General features: G+C 52.1%; 1 non-coding gene across 1 annotated transcript in view; it reads left to right on the top strand.

The window, feature by feature from the left end:
- Positions 1-3,660: 3,660 nt before the first annotated feature.
- The window catches only part of LOC126327959 (small subunit ribosomal RNA), a 1,893-nt gene continuing 553 nt past the window's right edge, over positions 3,661-5,000 (top strand). Inside the window, exon 1 of the ribosomal RNA XR_007561574.1 lies at positions 3,661-5,000. This exon is cut by the window's right edge and continues 553 nt beyond it. This is a non-coding gene — a ribosomal RNA (small subunit ribosomal RNA).

The raw sequence follows: 5,000 nt of genomic DNA, 5'->3' as shown, positions 1-5,000 counted from the left end.
GTCCACCTATAAAAGCACAATACCCCACTCCTCCGACAACTACCATTGCTCAGATAAACCAACACCACCAACACACATCCTACACAGAGGGGCACCAAATATCACCCCCCCGCCCTCGTGTTATACCACATGAAAAATTGCAGAAGTGAGAGACACAGACCCGCCAGCCTCTTGCTACAAGCATCGAACCGACGTGACATATCTGACGGTGACTCAGGCATCCGCGTACTGCCACAACTATCCACCCCCCCCCCCCACTCTCTCTCTGCCCCCTTCCCACACAATACCGAATTTAACCAACTTTATCGCTTAACCTAACTGTGGCTGTACCAGATTATCGCTTAACCTAACTGTGGCTGTACCAGATTATCGCTTAACCTAACTGTGGCTGTACCAGATTATCGCTTAACCTAACTGTGGCTGTACCAGATTATCGCTTAACCTAACTGTGGCTGTACCAGATTATCGCTTAACCTAACTGTGGCTGTACCAGATTATCGCTTAACCTAACTGTGGCTGTACCAGATTATCGCTTAACCTAACTGTGGCTGTACCAGATTATCGCTTAACCTAACTGTGGCTGTACCAGATTATCGCTTAACCTAACTGTGGCTGTACCAGATTATCGCTTAACCTAACTGTGGCTGTACCAGATTATCGCTTAACCTAACTGTGGCTGTACCAGATTATCGCTTAACCTAACTGTGGCTGTACCAGATTATCGCTTAACCTAACTGTGGCTGTACCAGATTATCGCTTAACCTAACTGTGGCTGTACCAGATTATCGCTTAACCTAACTGTGGCTGTACCAGATTATCGCTTAACCTAACTGTGGCTGTACCAGATTATCGCTTAACCTAACTGTGGTTGTACCAGATTATCCCTTAACCTAACTCAATTTGTCCCTTAACCTAACTCAATTTGTCCCTTAACCTAACTCAATTTGTCCCTTAACCTAACTCAATTTGTCCCTTAACCTAACTCAATTTGTCCCTTAACCTAACTCAATTTGTCCCTTAACCTAACTCAATTTGTCCCTTAACCTAACTCAATTTGTCCCTTAACCTAACTCAATTTGTCCCTTAACCTAACTCAATTTGTCCCTTAACCTAACTCAATTTGTCCCTTAACCTAACTCAATTTGTCCCTTAACCTAACTCAATTTGTCCCTTAACCTAACTCAATTTGTCCCTTAACCTAACTCAATTTGTCCCTTAACCTAACTCAATTTGTCCCTTAACCTAACCCACGTTGTCCCTTAACCTAACCCACGTTGTCCCTTAACCTAACCCACGTTGTCCCTTAACCTAACCCACGTTGTCCCTTAACCTAACCCACGTTGTCCCTTAACCTAACCCACGTTGTCCCTTAACCAAACCCACGTTGTCCCTTAACGTAACCCACGTTGTCCCTTAACGTAACCCACGTTGTCCCTTAACGTAACCCACGTTGTCCCTTAACGTAACCCACGTTGTCCCTTAACGTAACCCACGTTGTCCCTTAACCTAACCCACGTTGTCCCTTAACCTAACCCACGTTGTCCCTTAACCTAACCCACGTTGTCCCTTAACCTAACCCACGTTGTCCCTTAACCTAACCCACGTTGTCCCTTAACCTAACCCACGTTGTCCCTTAACCTAACCCACGTTGTCCCTTAACCTAACCCACGTTGTCCCTTAACCTAACCCACGTTGTCCCTTAACCTAACCCACGTTGTCCCTTAACCTAACCCACGTTGTCCCTTAACCTAACCCACGTTGTCCCTTAACCTAACCCACGTTGTCCCTTAACCTAACCCACGTTGTCCCTTAACCTAACCCACGTTGTCCCTTAACCTAACCCACGTTGTCCCTTTGCCTAACATAGTTCACTGCTCGGAATCTCTGGTGTCGTTGTTATCCTCATGTAGATGTCTTGCGAGTGTTGCTTACTTTCCACATATTCCCGCTATCCACTGTCAATTGTACTGCAATAGGACTATATCGCCCCCCCCCCCCCCCCTCTGCCCCTCTCTTTGTGTCTCCGTCCTCTCAAGCTGGTCGGTCTGGCGTTTGAGTGTTAAATGAGCCTCGCAGCTGTTCAGTTGCGTTCAGATGTCGACGCCCTCAGTGTACGTCGTGGTATGGTCTGTGTCCATTGTCCGCTGATGTCGTACGCGTAACCCACACGCTGTACCGATCATCGGTAGTTACGTACAGAGTGAAGTAGTGTGATACGTGTGACCGTACGCTGGCTGTGCCCAACGGTGTCGAATCTCAATTTCCATATGTTGTGCTCGATGCTACTTGTCTCGTCTCCCAATAACAGCTAGGTTGCACTGTGGTACGCCGTAGAGGCGTGTGGGAGGAACGTACGAACGCATTGTATGTCACCCTGGGTCGCTGGGGGTGGTGGTGCGGTGAGTCAGGTCAGGTCAGCGTGAGCCGTGTGATGTAGTGACGCGTGTATTCCGACTTTGTCGTATTGCCTCACACAAAGTGCTACCCTGGTGGACCGCGTTCCATATCTGGGACATGCCGCAGATGCCGGTTGACAGTGGATCGCGGAAGGGACATCGCATACGTGCGCGGGCCACCTTCCACGTGTTCTCTTCTGCACATGTCGCAGTGTGTATGTGGTCTGATGTAGCGTGTCGTGACACATGACATCCTGGCATGCAAGAATTGTTGAATTCGCAAATGTAGGTGGACATCTACGTTTACTGCCCAAGATACGCAAATGAACTGGAAATCCGTTGTTGAGCGGTTGTTCACGCTGGAGGTGAATCTGTGATGGCGACGATCGGTACAGCTATTAACCGGTTGTTTCAGCGGTACCCGCCACATCCACACACGTGACTAGGCCCATGTGGGTATGAAGCGATACGCGGCGGTGGCTTGGTGGGACTGTTCCCGGCCGGTGAAGGGGGGCCGCCCGGCGTGTTGGCCGCGCGCTGCGTGGGCGCACGCGCAACAGGCGGCTGGTGGGGGGCGCCGAGTGGCAGGAGCGCCAGCCGACGGGCTCGGCAGGCGGCGCAGCTACGCTGCGGCGCACCCTGCACGCGGCGCCTGGCGGCCAAAGTTGGTTCAGCCGAGCCCGGTGCGAAGCGCGGTGGACATCTGCAGTGTGCTGGTCTGATTGAGGACTGTGTGCGTTGAGGATGCGCCGCCGCCTGGCACTCGGCGCCGCGACGCCGTCTGCTGCTCGGTCGCCCCAGCGGTTCTCGCAGGTGGTTTGTATCGCAGTTGTGCGGACGTGTTGGCGCGTGCGCTGTGCTGGGAGAGTTCGCTTCTGCACCCAAGTGGGGCTTTGCCCTTGTGTGGCGCTGGCGTTGGAGCTGCCGGTCACCATAGGTGGCGCGTGTTGTCTCCCGCCGGCAATGCCACGACAGCACGCTCCCGGGCCTCTGTCGGCAGCGGCAAGCTCAGTTGGGAGCAAGGGTGTTCGCACTAAAACCGTCTACTCGCCTAACTCCGGGCGATTGCGCCTCTCTCGAAACCGACCAAGTACCTAGGACGGCGCTGCGCGCCGCCGGGACCTGAGAGGGTTTCGAGGTGTATCGTGCAGGGGAGCTCGGCCTCCTCCTGTTTGCAGAATAATTGAGCGGACGCTTGCGTGTTCGCGCGGGCCCCCGGGACACACTCCCGGGCGGCCGGCTGCTCAGCTCTAGTTGACGCAGCTCCCTGGTTGATCCTGCCAGTAGTCATATGCTTGTCTCAAAGATTAAGCCATGCATGTCTCAGTACAAGCCGCATTAAGGTGAAACCGCGAATGGCTCATTAAATCAGTTATGGTTCCTTAGATCGTACCCACGTTACTTGGATAACTGTGGTAATTCTAGAGCTAATACATGCAAACAGAGTCCCGACCAGAGATGGAAGGGACGCTTTTATTAGATCAAAACCAATCGGATTGGCTTGTCTGGTCCGTTTGCCTTGGTGACTCTGAATAACTTTGGGCTGATCGCACGGTCCTCGTACCGGCGACGCATCTTTCAAATGTCTGCCTTATCAACTGTCGATGGTAGGTTCTGCGCCTACCATGGTTGTAACGGGTAACGGGGAATCAGGGTTCGATTCCAACACGCGATCTAGTGTAACGGCTACCACATCCAAGGAAGGCAGCAGGCGCGCAAATTACCCACTCCCGGCACGGGGAGGTAGTGACGAAAAATAACGATACGGGACTCATCCGAGGCCCCGTAATCGGAATGAGTACACTTTAAATCCTTTAACGAGTATCTATTGGAGGGCAAGTCTGGTGCCAGCAGCCGCGGTAATTCCAGCTCCAATAGCGTATATTAAAGTTGTTGCGGTTAAAAAGCTCGTAGTTGGATTTGTGTCCCACGCTGTTGGTTCACCGCCCGTCGGTGTTTAACTGGCATGTATCGTGGGACGTCCTGCCGGTGGGGCGAGCCGAAGGGGTGCTTTCGCGTCCCGAGGCGGACCCCGTTTAAATCCTACCAGGGTGCTCTTTGTTGAGTGTCTCGGTGGGCCGGCACGTTTACTTTGAACAAATTAGAGTGCTTAAAGCAGGCAAGCCCGCCTGAATACTGTGTGCATGGAATAATGGAATAGGACCTCGGTTCTATTTTGTTGGTTTTCGGAACCCGAGGTAATGATTAATAGGGACAGGCGGGGGCATTCGTATTGCGACGTTAGAGGTGAAATTCTTGGATCGTCGCAAGACGAACAGAAGCGAAAGCATTTGCCAAGTATGTTTTCATTAATCAAGAACGAAAGTTAGAGGTTCGAAGGCGATCAGATACCGCCCTAGTTCTAACCATAAACGATGCCAGCCAGCGATCCGCCGCAGTTCCTCCGATGACTCGGCGGGCAGCCTCCGGGAAACCAAAGCTTTTGGGTTCCGGGGGAAGTATGGTTGCAAAGCTGAAACTTAAAGGAATTGACGGAAGGGCACCACCAGGAGTGGAGCCTGCGGCTTAATTTGACTCAACACGGGAAACCTCACCAGGCCCGGACACCGGAAGGATTGACAGATTGATAGCTCTTTCTTGATT

The sequence above is a fragment of the Schistocerca gregaria genome, unplaced genomic scaffold (genome assembly GCF_023897955.1).
Source record: "Schistocerca gregaria isolate iqSchGreg1 unplaced genomic scaffold, iqSchGreg1.2 ptg001073l, whole genome shotgun sequence".
Taxonomy (NCBI): domain Eukaryota; kingdom Metazoa; phylum Arthropoda; class Insecta; order Orthoptera; family Acrididae; genus Schistocerca; species Schistocerca gregaria.
Note: the sequence above shows the minus strand (reverse complement) of the source record. Positions and strands in the feature narration are given on the sequence as shown.